Consider the following 19862-nt stretch of genomic DNA (forward strand, 5'->3'; position numbering starts at 1 on the left):
TGGCATCCTGATAGTTCTGAATCCTGTAACCTGGCAAAGATGTAATTCGAAAAATACTGCTCACTTATATCATTTCAGGTTTGTTAGCTACTTGACATCCTTGTAGCTCTTTTTTATGCATTTGAGTTTACCAAGGTATAGTTTATACGGAGTATCTTCCCTAGCATTGTACACAACTAGCTAAATATTCTCAGATGCAGATATTGTAACACACAAGATGCATAAACTGTGTATTAAACACACAAAACACACTCAATTTGCTATCTGTACACGTTTAACCGGCTCATGCATTACCCTCTTGTCATTGTTTTTTGTTCTTCCTGAAACTCAAATTCATAAAACAGAATTTTTAATAAGTTGTTTGCACTTAGTGTTAGACATGTCTGCACTGCTGTTTTTAATTAATAACCCCAGCCTTCCCAACGAAGTGGAACACAAACGACACTAATACATGCAGAGAGAGAGATAAACTCAGAAATAGAGGCGAATACAGTTTCTGTTTGGGTTGTGTTTGAGGTTTTATCTGTCTGAGAAGTCCATTTTTATCAGTCTATAACTCAGTAAAGTGATAAAATCTGAGAGAGAGAGAGAGAGAGAGAGAGAGAGAGAGAGAGAGAGAGACCGAGAGAGAGAGAGACCGAGAGAGAGACCGAGAGAGAGAGAGACCGAGAGAGAGAGAGACCGAGAGAGAGAGAGACCGAGAGAGAGAGACCGAGATAGAGATAACCAGTGCTTTGGTTAGAGTTTGTGAATGGGCTGTGCTTTAAAAATGTAGGTATGATGATACAGCCAAAGCAATAAATAGATGTTGTTGAGTTAACGCATTAATGAACTTTTTGACTAATTTCCTCTCAGCTTGTGAATTAGAGATTGATCAATATTACAATTCTGGACGATGCTATTAGCCAATACTTAATTTCATTTTATTTTTAAAAATCATTTTATATTGATCTGCGTTAGGGCTGCACAATTTGGGAAAAATATCTAATTGCGATTATTCTGGTTAAAATTGCAATTGCACTTGAAAATGCATTTATTTATTTTTATTAATGAAAAGTGTGTGTATATGCCATTTTGTGTGTGTATATAGTATTATTATTATTATTGCAAATTATAATAATAATAATAATAATAATAATAATAATAATAATAATAAAACAACATTATTAAATGTTGTATTTTGTTGAACCGGTTTATAAATGCTTCACATTATTAGTTTGTGAAGATGTTTGATGTGTGTTGCTTTTTCAAACGCATGTTATAAGTGACTCAAACTGTGTTTAAAAGAACCACAGAGCTGCTCTTCACTAACATGCTGGGCGCTGCAACACGATCTCATGGTCATGCATATAAATAGTACGAGTGTGAAATCTCGTCGAGTGCAAATGCTATGCAGTTTTTTGCGTGCATATGATACGTACTTTATGGCATGCAAATGACACGCTCTTGGGTAGGTTTAGGGGGGTGGGGGGTTCGTACGTATAATACGCCATAAAGTGAGTATCATATGCACGCGAAAAACCGCGTACCATATGCACGCCAATGCTCATTTTGGCGTATACATTCCACGAGATTGCACACTCGTACTATTTATACGCATTTTCGTGAGATCGGGCTGGGCATTTATTTAATTCAAATCACAGCCTTTACATTTTCATAATCGCTAATAAACCAAATTGCGATTGCAGTTTGATTTCCCTGATTTACATGCAATAATAAATTATAATATTTAACTTTAAAAATTTGAAAGCTTTAAGTAAAAATATCTTACTCCAGTGGTCACATAGATTATGCAAGTTCATATCCAGCCCTGCAACGTATTCTAATTTCAGTATCAGTGTCCAGTAATTTTCACTCTCTGTGGTGTATATCCAAAAAAAGGGGCAAAATTCCCTCTGGAAAATTACATCTTAAACTGTGATGCCTGTGTGGAGTGCTGTTCAAGTGCTTATATGCGTGTGTGTGTGCTTGATACTTGAAAGTGAAAAGTGTGTGTGTGTGTGTGTGTGTGTGTGTCAGAATCTGTCCCAGGCCTTTTTTGTCCCTAACCTTTTGCCCTTGGTCCTCAGGCAATGGGGCGAATCTCTCACTCTCACATTCTCTCTGTACTTCTTGAACGAGACTATCTGGGTGGTTAATTGGGCAAGTTTTGCTCAAGGCTGCCTTATAGGTGGCTTTCCGAGATCTGCCTATAGCGCACACATTTGTTTTCTGTCATGGCGGTGACTTTCCATTGATTTCTGTTGATTTTCTACTGAGCTAATTGTAATTTCTAGCAGCTAAACCTAATAAAAAGCCTTTTGCATTTTCATGAAGTCTTTAGTGAGTATATTTATGACGTTGTTTTCCTCATGGGGACCGCTGGTGGTGTTGATAATTTCATATTTTACAGTCCTTTTTGGAGACATTCTTCTCATTGTGGGGTAATTTGACCGCACGCGCGCGCACACACACACACTACATATAATATATATTTTTTGAAGCAGCGAATTGGTTCATGATTTGGATCACGTGTCAAACTGCCAAACTGCTGAAATTAATCAATACGCTGATTCATAACCGTTTGAATCTTTATTTGAGGATTTAAAACAAACCGAAAGAGAAGACCATGCTGAATAAAGTCGTAGTTTTTGTGATTTTTTTTTTTTTTGGACCAAAATGTATTTTCGATGCATCAAGAGATTCTAATGAACTAACTAATGTCACACATGGACTACTTTGATGATGTTTTTATTACCTGTCTGGACATGGACAGTAAAGTGTGCATACGCTCTCGGGCTAAATATAAAATATCTTAAACTGTCTTACAGATGTGGAACAACATTATGGTCATTATGTCATTAATGACATACATTTTAGTTTTTGGGTGAACTAACCCTTTAAGGTGTTTTCTTAATGTTTTGTTGTTCTCTTTCTAGGTCTTTGTAGTCATTTGTTTACCTCCGTCCTAATACAGACTGTACATTCAACAGAGGATGTGATTCCAGAGACTTTCAGCCATGGAGTCTATCCTGTTCTCTGTAATCAGACCCTCCTACTCAAACCTTGGCTCAGGCACATTAAATCATCAGCCTTGAGTTCTGCTTTGTCCAAACCTGGAGTAATTTCTGAAGGAGTGCATTTGCTTGTTATTTGATATGGATTGCATTCAAACTCAAAAGCTCAAACCACACAAGTTCCTTGAGTATGACCATGTGTGCACGTCCACTTCTGTGTGTGAAAAACACTTGAATACTACATTTGATTATCTTAAAGGGATAGTTCACCTAGGGCTGGGCGATATGGCCCAAAAAAAAAATCCCCGATTTTTTCACCAAAAATTCGATTTACGATTTAAAACGATTTTTTTCCCCTCCTACTTAAAATCAGTCTGCAGATGACAAAGAAATTGTTCAAAACAAGTTTTAACTTTATTTTGTTTAGGTAAAATTAAATATTTGCAGCTTGGTAGAAGTGCCACCTGGGGTGCAAAACTTTCAGCATGTGAATAACCCCCGACTATTCCACAGTATAAATGGGCACCATATCTTTTGCAATAAACAGTATACATATCAAAGGTTTATGAATTGATATGCAGATAAAATTAACTTTTATTAACAACAGTAATGTGCAAAAAAAGTATAGGGAAAATTTAAATGTAGCCTAATGCTCTTATTAAATATAGATTAGCATTGTTCTTCAATAGTCTCACACTGAACTGATCGACAGCTTCAGTGATTATTAAAGGAGCTCTTTACTTTACTGTAATTTAGTCACAATTTGAAGAAAAGTTTAGTTTTTCCTGAGACTGTGACTTCGTACTTTCCATGCATTAGGGAGTGAAAATCGCTAATAAATCAATAAGTGCTCTTCTGCTGGTTATAGTGGTGGGCATTTCATATCTTTTTTTAAATAAAAATGCTACAAAATGGATTACACATTAAAAAAAAATAAACTAAAAAAAACATTCGACTATTTCTTTCACAAGACCCCTTTAAACTTTTAGTTTTACAAACCATCACATTAAAAATAACATTACAATCGGATATCTAGAGCTTTGAAGTGCTGGAAATAAGTGTGAAGCTCTTGAAAACCATTGGAAAGTGCTTGAATTTCAATCTCAAAAGGTTGTACGAATCCTGAGATAAATAATGACAACAACAACATTAAATCCATGTGGTTTTACTACAGTACAATCGTGGTAAATGTTGGTGTTTTGTGACTGAAACCCCTGACCTTCGCTCAGCTCTGTTTGATCTGATATCTGTGGTTTATTAGGGCTGGGAATCGATTCCAAAAAGAATCGATTCCTCGATTCCAAGGCGTTGGGAATCGAGAGTCGATTCCAACGTTTGGAATCGATTCCATCGCGGGGAATCGACTCCTCTTTTTTCACTTGTCTCTCGCTTAATAATAATGATTGGAAGTCTATTTAATTTTTGCAAAAGGTTCTTTTGAACAGTTAGTTTCAAATAACGAGTTAAAAATAAAGCAATTCAGCTGTTTTTTTTTTGCGTCATTGCGTGATGACGTCCCTAGAACGTAATTCTAACTACTTATTTGTATGGTATGAAACGTTCAAATCAAACCATATGTGAACACATATAGCTGATTATTACTATACCTTTGATTCACTTAGTTTAATAGTGTTTATTGTCATTGTTTCCTTCTGTGATCCTGCATCGTGGACAAGTTTGCTACATTTTGCACACAAAAACTCCATAATTTTAAATTGTGATATGGTTCTGTTATCCACAACGGTAGGTTTTGAGCGCTGCTTACAGATGCAGATGTGAGGGCCTTATTTTAATTTTCTATTTTCTTTTGTTTTCTTTAATCCATTGATAACTGAAAGAAAATGCAACTAGACTAGAGAGTACAGCTTAATGACCGAGTCTAATGTTGCTATAGTAATGAACGCAACTTGCTCGCGCATCTGATTGACAAATAAACTGCGCACTCTTATATTATTGTTTTCGTTAATATTGTGGTTATTTTGCCTCGTACATTCTGTACAAAAAAACGTATTTGAACATAGCCATTCAACTTAACTGTGCACATGCATTTTAGACATGTAGTTTTAAACATGCAATAAATGCACATCCATGAATAATGTGCTATCCTTTTTATTTATTAGGCTAAATCGCATTTACTTCTGGGCTATATGGGCCATTTCAGGAGAATCCATCATTTAAAATTCATCAGAGTTATGGAAATGTATCATCGTTTTACAAATAAAGTTTCGGAGAAGGATACTTTCTACATCCTTGTATCCTGCAGTCACTCCGGAACTAGGTTCCTCCATTGATTTTGTTAAAAAAAAGAAGAATCGAAAAGGAATCGAAAACAACAGTGCAGAATCGATTCTTGGAATCGACTCTGTCGATTCCGGAAACACAAATTGGAATCGGAATCGATTCCAAAAATTTCGGAATCGACCAGCCCTATGGTTTATAACAGAATTCTGCGCCGACCGCTTCCACTAGATCACAGTAGCGATGGTGTGTTGATTTAAACGGTCTCTCACTGGATCACCAGCGCTGTGTATCGTGTCTGTCACGAGATTGGCCCGTGTGTGAGCTCGCGCTGCGTTCGTGTCAGCGCAGCTTTAAATGAGTATAACGCCTACCGCGGTTCCGTTCAGACTTCAAACACACTTTGCAGCGGGGTATTGTTAATTGTTCTGTGAAAAACTGAACCAATTACGAATGACACGGTATGTTGTTAGACGCGATCCTTGTTGTTTGTGTACCTCTGTGGCAAACGCGCGCGGGGAGGGCTGAGCCATTACGGGAGCCCAGAGGGGAGCGTCTGCGGATTTGAAAGAGAAAACCGATTTTCATTCACAAAAATCGTCGTAAACTAAAAACTCGAATTAATTCATAAAATCGATTTATCGCCCAGCCCTAAGTTCACCCCAAAATAATGGCAGGATGGCATGTGGGTGAGTAAATGATGGTGTAATAAAATTTTTTTGGGTGAACTATACCTTTAATGATAGTGTATGTGTCCAATATGATTTTTTTGCTGTTTCATGAAATTTAGTGTTGTGAATTGTGACATCTTTGAAGCTTTGCTATTGTGACAATCTGACATGACAGCCTTTTTTTGTGGCATCTAGTCTGAAATCTAAAACGCACATTTTTTCAAGTTGGCTTGCTCTCCTCGGTCGTCTTTCTCACCATAATAGCAGAAATGTCAAAGCTGGTCTGAGATCAGTGTTAAAGGGCAGCATCTTGCTACAACAGGCTGTCAGGCTTGTTGTTTTGGCCTGAGGGAAACATGATCAGCGGTTTGCTCAGCCTGCATTGACTGCCCCAAAATTTTGAAACTGACAGCTTGTTTTCACCAGCGTTTACACTTGTGGCTAGTTAAGAACATTTTTGAAGAAAAGCTGTGATTGTTAATAGCATCTCTTCCTGATGCAAGCTCTGGGTAGATGATCTTTTCATGCTTATCCAGGTCTTTTGAATCTAATTCTTGATGTTAATTCTCAGAGCAGTAAGGCCACTCTAGTGTTAATATATTGTGCATGATTCATTGGTGCAAATTATTCTAAAGAACATAAAATTGTCTTCATAATGTAATCTATCAATCAACCAATCAATCCAAAATTATTATTTTTTCTTTAAATTACGATTTCACTGCAAAAAACATCACATTATGATGGAAAAATGGGTTATGAATGCAGTTTCATGTTGACTTCAAAGGGATAGTTCATTCAAAAAGGGAAATTGACACAATTTATTCACCCTCATGTTGTTCCAAACCCGTCTTGACTCCAGTGGAACACAAAAGGAGATTTTTTGATCCCTTTTTTTGCATGCAAATGGATAGGAATTGCACCCCATCCTCCCACCCCTGGTTTTAAACACTCCATAAAAAATTTATTCAAGTGGTCCATGCAACGTATTCAACATCATCAGTCTTCTGTCATTCTAGAATTTGGCAGTTAGTCAGGACCTCGTTTTAACATCTCATCCGAATGATAGTGTTTGTTACGTACAGTGATCCTATCCCTATACTGGGGCTTTAGGACCATAGACTGTAAAAAATATGGATGTAGTGTCCATGACGTCACCCATAGGATTCTGATAAGCTGTTCTGAAGCTTAAAGTAGGGACGAGCTGGGTGTTACCATCTTGTGAGCGAGTCATCGCGTGTCACTCCCGGATTACAGAAAATGGGCAAAAAGGCGGGATGTGCGCGTAGCTGAGGTGACTAAATAACTATAGACGGCAGATAAATGGCTATCCACTTGTAACCACGCCCTTAATAATGCCGAACTTTAAGGCTTTATATAACGTAAACGAATGAGTTATAAAGAAATTCACCCCCCTCACAGTTGTCATGAAGATTAAAGTTAGCCGTATAGGCAAAAAACACAATTTGTACCAGGCTGTAAACATGTTTTTTTCTGCTGTAAAGTTGAGAATTTTAACATGGGGCTCAATGAGATTCTGCTCCCTTCTGGAGCCTGCCTCTAGTGGCCAGTTAAGGAATTGCAGTTTACATTACTTCCGTATTGGCTTCAAGAGAGATTGCGGGAGGTTGCCGTTTGGTTAGGACCCACACAGACCACAGTGTGAGCACCCCCTGCTGGCCTTACTAACACCTCTTCCAGCAGCTACCTGGTTTTCCTAGTTGGTGTCCCATCCAGCTACTGACCAGGCTCAACCATGCTTAACTTCAGTGGGATGCCAGTCCTGGGCTACAGGGTGATATGGCTGCTGGTAATGTGTATTCATGGAATAATGGAGGTTTCTACATCTTTTTCACATTCAAGGCTGCAGCCTCTTTTATTTTTTTTAGCACAGAGTTATGCTATACATATTTTACATAATCTTTTATATTCCAGAAGCAGCAGGTAAACCGACTAGATATTTTACATCTGCTGCCTGCCTCCTGTTTACCAGAGATTTAATAAAGTGTAATGGAGTGTAAGATGAAAGAAATGCACTTTCCAAAACGTTTAAATTTTTGTCTGTGCCGAGCAAACGAGTGGTTAATGGTGGAAGCTTTGATTTCCGCACCTAAATCCTGCTGTTCTACCGTTTTAAAGTGTGTGTGTGTGGTATCTGTGTGAGGTGTATTGTTACAGTCTAATCTGAGGCATGGAAGTTTGATTAGACTCCTGAGCGCAGATGGGCTCTTCAGTGTGATTACAATGCTTTTCATTAGATTTCATCACATCTCTTCGTTTTCTCCTTCATTTCACGTAAACCCTCTCCCCACCTCCGCATCTTTCTTGCACCACCCCTCTTGATTAATCATGGGAGAGTGACGGGAGGTAGATGTGACTGAAGTGAAGAGGTAATTGCATCGCAGGTGTGTTGATATGGGGACTGTTATAGATTCGTTGACGTTGTCTTAACCGTTAGATTGTAAGAAACTCAGCACTCTCACGAATGTCACTGCAAGTCATTTTGGTTTGGTTTTGTGCTGGTTTTGGTTTGGGTTTCGCTTTGTTTGGTTAAAAACTTACTGACTTTCATGTTAATGTCTTCTTTTGACTTCTATCTTCTTTTAACTTTCCTTTCATGTTAATGTCTTCTTTTGTGTGAAGAATGTTGATTTGAAGAATGATTAATTGATTTTGGCTATACAATAATAGGCAATCAGGGCCAAAACAACATTGGACCCCATTGACTTTCAAAAGCAGCCTTGGGACAAAGCTGTGGTGAATTGTTGCTCACATGCAATTGACCTATTGGCAAGTCCCTCCCCCTTAGTTACTGTTGCTAACTCGGACAAACAAACAATGGTTACAATGACAACCATCAGTGTAAAAACCTTGCCCTGAGAGGTTTTTTGGAGAAGGACCACCTCTCGTCGAGGAGCATTCAAGTGGGTCTTAAATATGCCATGGAGTGATATATAAAGGATTTTAAAATAAATATGGTGGGTAACAAGATTCAATTGGAAGTGAGGGCTTACAGATCATAATGCAAGCAGGAGAAGCCTCATATTAGGGTATGTTCATGTACTGCAGAGTAAGATTAAATTAAAGGTCCCGTTCTTCGCGTGTTTTCGAAGCTTTGATTATGTTTACAGTGTGCAATATAACATGAGTTCATGTTTCGCGTGTAAAAACACAGTATTTTTCACACAATTTACTTATCTGTACAGCGCTGTTTCCTCTGTCCTAAAAACGGCCTGATGATTTCCTTGTTCTATGAAGTCCCTCCTTCAGAAACACGTAACGAGTTCTGATTGGGCCAGCGCTTCCCGTGTTGTGATTGGACAGCAGCTTAGCGCACTTTGCCCGGAAAGGTCCCGCCTCTTACCATAACGGGGAGATGCAAGCGCTGAATGCGCGCTCTTCTCCACGTGGGAGAGCAACAAGACCACGCCCCCTTTTTTGCGTGTTCTTGTGGGCGGAGGGTTAGTCAAGTTCTAGTGATGTCATTCCTGAAGGAAGTGCAGGGGTGTAGTCCAAACCGGCCGTTCGCTGTAGGCTTTGAAAGGGAACTTCTGTTAAATAAAATATCTCGCTTGGCATTGAACTTTGAGCTTTATAATTTTACAGGTATTATTTATGCTCTAACAGCAACATTTCACACTAACTGAACGGGACCTTTAATTTACATTTTAACCAATTTAATATGGAGAGGTACTGAAATGTAGACACTGTACATGACGTGAGAACAGTTAGCTATTTAGGTTTGTACGTTAGCATGGACTCACTAACTTTAATCGTAACTTAATGAGAGTATGACAACCAAAACATCCTCTCAGGATACCTGGAACCAGTATTTCAAGTAATCCTAGGAACATGGTTTTACCATTTTTTTAGCATAAACTCCAACAAACTGATGAGAGCTTCGGATCTTCCGGTGTTTCTCTATGGCGCTGAAACCTAAAGATGTCTGAGTTCTGGTCCCCATGCAACTGATACTCAACTGCCATTCACTCATCGGTGTTCAAGGGTAGGGGCTTACAAATAGGTCAATTGTATTATGGGCTGTTAACATGTAACTCTTATATTGGAGTAATCTTAGAGCAAGAGACATTTCTCCTCGTTCCAGGAAAAATTATGCAACTTTGCTGTGCTTTAACTCTGTGTCAGTCATTTACTCTGATCTAATCAACACATGAATGGGTGTACAGACAAAAACACCTTTGAAAATAGTTGTTCACACATATGCTTGAAGGACAAGGTGGGTAGTTAATTCAAACATTGAAAACATTTTCTTTTCAAAAGGACTTTCTTTTGTCGCCTGTATTGTTTCTGAAAGCCTATTTCCTATTGTATTTTATGTCATTACAAATGTTCCAAATGAGAACGGCAGAACTATTTATGCTTTAATGCCGTTGCCAAATAGAATTCGGATGTCTGTTTGTTGAGAAGCATTAGAGCATGTGTAAAGGCCTCGACTGACAGGAAATCCATAACGGCACCATTCACATTCCTCCATGCACAAAACAATTTGAAAAAAAGATCTTAATCCAATAGGAATCCGGCTTCAGATTTCTTGATCGTTTTTGTTACCGCAAGAAAATTATTCATCACAAATATCATTTCCAATGAGGCTCGCAAGGGGTTCTTCATGGTGGTTGCATGTCAATATCGAGTATTGTGTTTCTTGGCGGGTGTTGGGGCGCTTTTTCTCACTCTCGCTCTCTAAGCTGTGTCGTAGACCCGTGGTGGTAACGTTCCCACTCTGAGAGACAATCTTTCTGGTCCATAAATGTCACTGATTAAAACTGCTGTTGGAATAGTTGCATGGATCACTTGGTGCATGATGACTCTAATCAGCTTGTTCAGTTCATTAGGAGGTGGAAACATAATAGTTACAAATCGGTAGGAGTTTCAGTGGTTCAGAGACACAGGCTGAGTGTTCTTGAAACCCTGATTTTGCTCTATCATAGTTATAATTTCATTTAAAATGTGTGTTAATACAGTGAGAATCATCTCTTTCTCAAAACCAGTTCAGTTTTATTAAATAAATAAATAAATTGGAAGCAGAGGATTTTTTGTGACTTCTTTTTCCATGCGCCTATTATATGCCACATTACTATGACATGAAATATCTTGAATTTTATTGTATTCTAATAAATTGACAACTCATCTTTCTACAGAATGCAACAACATGCATTCCTATTAACGGGTATTTTTAGTGAATCACTCATGAATCAGAGTTACTCAAATAATCTGACTCAGCCATCAAAATGCAAGTTACTTTCAGTCTTGTTTCCAAATATTTCCTCCTAAAAAGTATTTCACTAATTCTTGGAATCGTTGTTAAAACCTTATGATTTCAATCCCTGATGTTAAATTAGTTTCACTTGCTGTTCTGACCTAAAAATAGCTGTAAAGCTCTGAGTTTGTATTGTGTTCAGGTCCTCTGAGGAGGCCCAAGGTGTCTCAGTCCATGCTCCTTCCTAGTCCTTACTGTCAGGTGTTCTTGCGTTAAAATGTCTTGCTGTAAACAAGGTCAAGAAGACTGCATTTTTGGTTACACAGGATAAATGAGTTGTGGTCAGGAAGTAAGAGGCACAAATGACATATTTTGAAGTTAGACACAGAAAGATATTGAGCTGTAAGAGAAAGTGAGGTCAGATGCTTGTAGATGGCCTTTACATATTGGGGTGGAACCTATCAGCTGAATTGGGGATACAGATTATGTAAATGATCTAATTATTGACTTTAGCTTTGCCCTCTTGTCTTTTTCATGCTAATAAAAATGCTAACTCCTGGGCAGATCTCGTTCCGAAAATGTCCTTAGCATAAGGGGATGATGCTGATCTCAGCTGTCCTACAAATGAACCTTTTTTTCTGAATATATTAATAAATTACAACTGGTCTTCTAATTGACATCCTCTTTAACAGGTTGTTCATGTCATTATCTTAGTAATTTCTCCTTCTGACCTCAGTGAAAAAATTAATACAAGATTGTGACAAGTTAGAGAAATGTTATTTTATGTTTTATTCACTTCTAAATATTAATTTTACCAGTATTATGTGTTTTTTTTATTCACTTCTAAATATTAATTTAACCAGTGTAATGTATTTTTATGCTGATTACGGTATCCCTCTAATTTTCTGTAACGTTATACAGACCGATGTAGTGTAATGACAATATAACAATATTTTAGGTTAAGATTTATGGATGTACAAGAGAGAACGGTTTTATTTTATTTTAGTTCAGTTTAGTTCAGTTTAAATTACAAGAACACTGAGTAGACTTTTTAAATACTGTAATCAGTCGCTAGTTTATTCTTGTGTGCGGAATCACTGCCAATTAAGAACATTCCAAATCAGTTCCATGATGGGTCAAATCGACGGCTTTTGTGATTATAAGGGAGGTATCTTCTGTTGCTTTCTGTTTAGTAGTACCCCTTAGTACACTGCAAGAAACCCGTTTTTAAATTTGTGATGGATTTGGAAACTGCAAAACAGGACCCATTTTTAAAATGTTTTTGTTCTGGTACTGTAATTTGTACAGAACCGCAAAAATTGTACTGGTATGGTACCGATCACTGAAATTTTGGTATAGTGGACCCTAGTTTAGATGCTGCCTTAGAGAAGCTGCCTATAGGGTCATTACGTGTCAACCACATTTTTTGACAGTTTCCCAGCACAAACTTTTGTTTTTGATAATATTTTTTTTTCTGTAGAAAGAAAAACATAAATAGTTATGAAAGCCATAATGTTAGATGCCGTAGATGTTTAATGTAATCCACTGTTTTGTAGAGGGTGGTCAAAATTAAAAATGTTCACCTGAGATCTGGAGCCAAATTACAGGGGGGTAAAAATGACCGTAGAAACTAAGATGGCAGCATCATTATTTTATTTTTACACTGAGATAGGTAGGTCTATTAGTAAAATCTGTTGACTTGTGCAATGTTTGATGCATTATATGCCAACGGTGACAGTTCAAAAAAGGGGGAAAAAAGCATTTTTTTTTTCTTCTTCTAAATTTTACATGCCTGTAACTAGGGCTGTAACTAGGGCTCACCGCAAGGGGAAAAAAGGGTTTACATGCAGCCATGTTTTTTTCATATTGTTGTGATGGACGATGACATCGTGTTTTTAAAAAAAAATTGTATACAAATATATAATTTACTATAGGCTACTCTGTATTTTATCTCTTTACATGAATACTATATTCTACTTAAACTATAATTTTGTTATTTAACTAACCCAAATAAGGACTCATCCATGATTCCGTGCTAGGTTGCACATGAGGGAAGTAATTGCTTCCACTTATGTGGATCTGTAGCTACTTTTTATTTTAATATTGCCTATCTCTTTACATAAATACAATTTTCTATTTAAAAACTATAATTTCTTTATTTTACTAACCCAAAGGACTCGTCCGCGCTAGGATGCATGTGAGGGGAAAAAAGTAGCTTGCTTCGGAGTTGTGCACTTTTTATTTTATAGGCCTATCTACATACTTTTTTTTTATTTAACTATAATTTCGTTATTGACCAAATCTTTTTTTAAAAAATATTTAATTTTCTTAAATTCTTAAGATTACCATTATTTACTTGTAATCATTTAAATGTTTTACAGGCTAGTGTATTGTTTCATGGATGGAAAATAAACATGCATGCTTATGAAATGGATGTTTGGGCATTTATTATTTTAAAATGTAGGCTATATTATATATCTGGCATAGACTACAGTATTTAAAATAGCATATATGCAGTAGTTATGCTCTTAACTTAATTTACAGGGCAAGCTATAGAAGAAGATTTGTGTGTCGCACTCACAACAAGACACGCAATGGGCCATGGCATCAGGGTTTAAAAGCGGTTTACCGCTGAACCGTGGGAATTTCTTGCTTTTCAACCGCGGTAAGAAAACATCCATACCGTCCCAGCCCAACCTGTAGCTCAAGAAGTATTAAAGATATCGTATTATCCTTTTAGATTCTGATTCTTAACAAACTTTCCTTTTGTTTTTTTCTTTTTAAAGGCTCTCGATAGTTCAGTCCTAGCGATATAGAGGTCTTAATGCAGTCGATTGGTCGAAAAGCAAATATGGTTCATTTTGCACACAGCTGATACTTTTTATATTTAAAAAGGAATATCAGAAGAATAAATGTTGAAACTAGAAATGTGTAATTTTTTCCCCCATCACCCGGTTGCGTAGAACATACCTGTCTGTTGACATAGAATGACCCTATAGCAATGTAGTTGTAGAATTTAGATCGGAGCTCAAATGTGTTTTTGATATTTAGGTGTCAATGTGTGAGGTCTATGTCTTTGAACATGATTGATTATGGCCTTGCAGTTCTTCCACAGACTCCACTTTTCTCTCTTAGATGCTAATCTAAGTTCAGTTTTACAGTTTTTCTGACATAGATCGGGGCATTATGTTTTCTTGGTAAACCGGTTTTAGCTCTGTGCATCATAGGGCATCTTGCAGCCCGGACGAGCTGCTTTTCACGCTCTGAGACGGCGGAAAATTGCTTCCAGTGATTCCACACCCTCCTCCCGCTCATCTTTTGTTTTCCGTGACATTATCCGGGGTGATGTTGTGTAATTAACAAGTTAACATCTGTCATATTCATTAAGTAAATTTACATTTCTCCTTTTGACACACAACATGTCTATTGATTTTGTATTTATTTATTTAGTTAGCTAGTTGTTTTAATTTAAAATGATTTATTTGAATTTAAAATGATTTATTTATTCATCTAATAGGGATGATAGGCTAGCCACAGGCATGACGCAAAACTTTTAGATTAATGGGGACAATTCAGTCACAGGATGTTCAGGTCTCCAGGGTTCAGGAGGAGCTCTTTTTACAAGCCAGCTTAGTTAGTCCTACAGCTGCGGTACTCCATTGAGATGTGACCGACACATACACATTAGAGGAAGAACTAGAGACAATATTAAAGCCAGACTCTTAATAGTTACACCTCCGCATCCACATGCAGCTGTCTTGAGAACATATCATTTGGGACTGTTTAATCTAATGCACACCTACGTACAATCTCACACACCCACAGACCTACACACCTACTGCATACGAGCACACACGCGCGCGCGCACACATACAATAGCTAATACTCACTTTCAGAAACAAATTGCTCTCCACCCATGTACACCTGGCTGTCAGGTGGAACGTCAGAAGCATTCACAGGAAGACATTTGTATTCATTTAGGCAATGAGAAAAGCTCTATTATGAGTGAGGTGAATGAGGGAGGCAGCGTTTGACAGCTCGGGGTAATGACTACCCTCAGCCCTGCTTTCTAGCGACAGCACCATAGACAGGTTCATTACATTACCCCATGTCTCAAATCATCGTCTGATCTGCCACATTGTAATAAAGATGAATATCTCCCTATTTCAATTTTTGTCTCATAATAAATTGTACATAGATAAAGCTGTAGGCTGTGGTGGCAGCTGTTCGTTGGTGTCTTTTTTGACATTGTGACCTCCTTTAGATCCGACAAAGGCATTGAGCTATCAAGAGCGTCAGTGCTGAGGTATGACTAAGTAGTTATGTATTTGCATTGAAGGCAATGAATGAATAGTAATATGAATAGATCAACTTGTTTAAACAACTACATATTGAAATGGTGCATGTATCCGGATGTTTTAGTTTTGGAACTAAAGACCGGTTGTTATTTTTGGTGATTAAGTTCTTGGCCTTTGAGGTAGGTGTGTGTGTGTGTGTGTGTGTGTGTGTGTGTGTGTGTGAGGGCTAGTCCCTGTTGCAGTCTTAAAACACTTTCATAGCCAAGAAAGAGCTCCATTTGATGTTTTTAAATGTAGTTCTCGGTCAGATCTCTACACACCAGGGAAAGTGGTCTTTTTTTGTGGAAAACACTGTTAAATCTGACCTTTGCACTCCCTGAGGTCCTCGTCTTTCTGCTGTAGATGAGCTAGACATGTCCTGTCAAATCTCAGCCCTTTTTTGAAAGTTCTGGAATTTTATAGTAATGTTCAAGGCTCTGTATATTGAGCAAAATCTAAGTTTTGTTGCCACAGAAAATAATTTCAGCTTCTCTATTCGTTCTTATAAATGAGTAAAAATTGTTCTTGCAGTAAAGCACTGGGACTGCGACGAAATCAACATTAAATACACCTATCCACTACAAACGAAACTTAAACAGTTGGGTTGAAAATCCAACACAGGGTCCATTCAAACAACCCAATTTCTGGGTTTGTCCATTTTCAACCCAACTTGGGTTGTTTTTAAACCAGCATTTTTTATAGTGTTATACCTGTTAACATGAGACTTTAGTCACTGTCCTTGTTTTATACCCTCTGAAATGTTTTGCCCCATAGACTTCCATTATACGTGTATTGTTGTACATGTGATTTTATCTCAAAAAATGCTTGGAACGCACATCAAATCACACTTAAACATTATTCTTGTCACGATACTAGTACGAGTCATAACCTGCTTCTTAACCTTTCGTAATGTTTTGCCCCATAGGCTCCCATTGCTAATTTATTACTGTAAATGTTTAAACCGGAATCTCAAGACATGTTACACATGATAAATTTAACATGAGACATGTCAGAGATGAGACTGACATGCTAACCTTCTTTAAATCCCTCCATAACATTTTTTCCCCAAAGTCTTCCATTGTATGCGTTTTACTGCAAATATTTGAACATGATTTCAAGGCATGATTGGAATGACCGTTAAAACGCTAAAGACTTAAGACTTAAACTTTATACTTGTTAATGTAAGACTTTAGGGTGGGTGATCTACCGGTAGAGATTTGGACTATTGTTTCTATTGCGGTTACGCTCGCATAACGTTGCTGTGCTGTGCGGTCACGAAAGCTTTTCATTTACATGCGTTTTTAAGCACCGTTTAAAAACGAGTGATGTAAGCAGCGGAAAAAGTAATTTACGCACATGAAGCGGCTGAGCGATTGAGTGCTGAACTGAGTGCTTTTTGCCGCCTAATTGGGCTTGAATGGTTAAATACACATATTTATGTGTCAAAATTACCATGTGTTTGCAAGTAAGCACAGTCATTTATGTCTTAAGCAGATGTAAACGTTTGAAGTCGGTCTTAAAGTGACAGCAACCTAATAAACCTGCTGCTGGCTATTATTAATGTTAATCAAACAACAAAAGAGAAAATCTAAATCAAAAGTTTAGTAAGAATAAATGTATTTTTAATTTACATCGCAAACGTCAAGAAGACTATGCAGTGTTTTTTAAAATACATTTGATTACTTTATACAATTTATGTAGTATTTCTTATTATTCTAGCTATTTTCAGGTAGGTACATTTATTTTGTGTCTTTGTTGCTTGTTATTAGTTTCTTTATTGTTTTTTTTATCACTACTTGCTTACTTTTTTACTTAGGCTAGAATTCGTTTTTTGTAATCTTGTAAATGATGATTCGAATTATGAAATGTCAATGGTACTATTTTATTATCATAAAAACCTTATTTAAAAAAATAACATGCCATGTACAGTAGGCTATATCGTTATTGTGAAATAAAAATACTAATAAAAATTACAATTATTATTATCGTAATATAATATTTTGGTTATATCAGCCACTTCTAATGAGACTAGTGCGATTGAGTCACTTACTAACGTGCTTTTAAACCTTCCATAATGCCTTGTCTCCTAGATTTCCATTTGTTGAATGACAAATCAAGTACTCATCTAATCCCTAACAGTATTGTCGATGTGTTTGAGAAATCAAACTGGGAGTTGCTTTTAAGGCTGAATAGACCAGTCTCTTCGCCCCTCCTCCCCTTGGCACAGAGACCCCAAACAGACCACAGAGGAATCTCAAACATCCTGAACACAACCAGATGTGTAACCTCATCCCCCAACCCTCGTCCTCCTTCCCTCAATCTCTCTCTCCTTCCTCTCAGTTAGTCTGTTGCCCTTATTTGTGGCCTGACCTTACAATTCTGGGCCTCTTATAAAAACAATCCATAGACTAGTAGTGGTGCTTAGATCACTGGTGCTTTAAGGCCTTGCAATGCGTTGAGATCTGATGTGACCTCTGTGCTCTGTTCTGTAGGACTCCTACACTCTCTTTTTTGCCCCCTATTTATCTTGTCTCTCTTTAAGGTCTTGAGCTCATTTCACTGATCTTTGACCGATAAGCAGGCCCAGACAAAATCTATAGACATGAATTGCATTTTATGTGCTTTTATAGGTCGAAATCTCTAGAATGATGGGGAGTAGATGTAGTAAAATGTGTTAAATGAAGCTGAAAGTACTACATTCATATATTGGTAGATGAAGACAATCAAGTTTAGTACTCAAAAGCAACATCAATTGTAATCATGAAAACATAAAACCGTTTATTACAATAATAACTATACACATAAGCCAATAAGGTGCCTAATTTTTTTTGCGATGCAGCTAAAAAGATTTGGTTTCAGACAACATCATTTTAGATGCCTGATATCATTGATGAAAAATTGACCAAAACATTGACGTTTAATTAGTACTTCTCAGATTAAGTGTATGAGTGTGTTTTTTTATGCACACAACATGCAAATATGTCAGTAGTGTGGACCCACTTCTCGGTGTCTAAAATTTATTCAGCAGTAGTGATATGTAAAATGTGTTTGACTGAAATATCGAGGTGGCTTGCTGCCAAAAATGATCAAAACTTAAATTTTTAGCTTAATGAAATCTTTAATGTTGGTTTGGTAAATAATATATGTTGTTGCGTACTACCTATTTGTCATTTTTGTTGTTTAAGGCATTATTATTGGTGGTACCTTGCGGTCCAACAGACAACAATTTGCATCAGCACTTTAAAATTTTGAACTTCCTTTTAAAAAACTGTTAGAGAGGCAACTAGGGGACTAGAGGCAACTAACAACTCTGAAATGTAATGTACATTGACTATAAATGAGAACTTTTTGGTTTATTTATTCAAATTTTATTGAATACTTCTTAAATCGAACATGAAGGGTGTAGTGAATATGAATGACCGTTCCAGTTCTGTGGCTCTTTCTGCAGAGTTCATGCTCGGATTCTGTGTGGGCCGGTGGATAAGGTCCTTGGCCTGAGCCTGGAGATTTAAAACTGGCATAATACCCTGTCTATAATCTCTCCTTTTCTGTTTAATGTTTTTATTTAGTCTTTTTTCTAACTATCCACTTAATTCTTTATCCTTTTCTCATTCTCTCTCAGCGTGTGTCTTATCTTGGTTCATTTGTAGGGTGTTGTAGGAGCCATGTGGTCATTGCTCTTTCTGGCAGAGTTCTCTCACACTCCTCACTAGGCCATAAGGCATTATGCTGCAGATCATTTCTGCACTTCCTGTCCTCTCAGGCATGACAGGCTTTTTCCTCTGAACATCCAGCTCGCCAAAACCTTGACCTATTGATTTTAAGACATCTCCAAAAGGCCTCACACAAACTAGCTCTGAGTGAGGAGAGAGAACTGTGGGTAGGAGGTAAGGTGGATTTGAGTTGCTGCTGATGATTTGAGTGGTCAGAAATTCACTACCTACCCCGCTGCCCTACACAGTCCGGCCCATTTAACAGTTCGAGAACATCTGGTGAATAGAGAAAAGGAAAATGGGAAGATCTAATATAATCTTGGAAATACAGTTTTTACATTTACAGGAATGAATAAAAGTTGTAAAAGTAAAATGTGTAACATAACGTCACATAACATATAGAAAAATATAAACAAACATGATGTAAAATATATAAAATGTATTCATTATTATTTTATGTAATATTATATTATATAACAATGAAATAAATAAAATATATTCATTATTTTATATAATAGTAGTCATTATATTATATAATGTAAAGTATTCATTATATTATACATTTATTATATATTACTATATTAATTAAATTAATATGCTGATGGTAATATGATATGTGAATGAAAATGTATTAAATTAAAATTGAAGCATTTTGACTAGTGGCCTCAGACATCGAAACCCAACTATATATT

At 37.0% G+C, this 19862-nt stretch overlaps 1 protein-coding gene across 3 annotated transcripts in view; it reads left to right on the forward strand.

Moving 5' to 3' along the window:
• The window catches only part of plxnb2a.1 (plexin b2a, tandem duplicate 1), a 127458-nt gene that overhangs the window by 36375 nt on the left and 71221 nt on the right, over window positions 1–19862 (forward strand). The window contains exon 1 of one of the 3 annotated variants that reach the window (XM_067428599.1): window positions 8215–8292. The exons of 1 other annotated variant lie outside the window; for it this stretch is intronic. The gene's annotated coding sequence lies outside the window, so the exon portion shown is untranslated. Of the gene's footprint in view, window positions 1–8214; window positions 8308–19862 lie in introns of those variants that run through there. One more of the 3 variants, XM_067428600.1, reaches the window with a different exon arrangement.

This window comes from Pseudorasbora parva, chromosome 20 (assembly GCF_024679245.1).
Source record: "Pseudorasbora parva isolate DD20220531a chromosome 20, ASM2467924v1, whole genome shotgun sequence".
Classification (NCBI taxonomy): domain Eukaryota; kingdom Metazoa; phylum Chordata; class Actinopteri; order Cypriniformes; family Gobionidae; genus Pseudorasbora; species Pseudorasbora parva.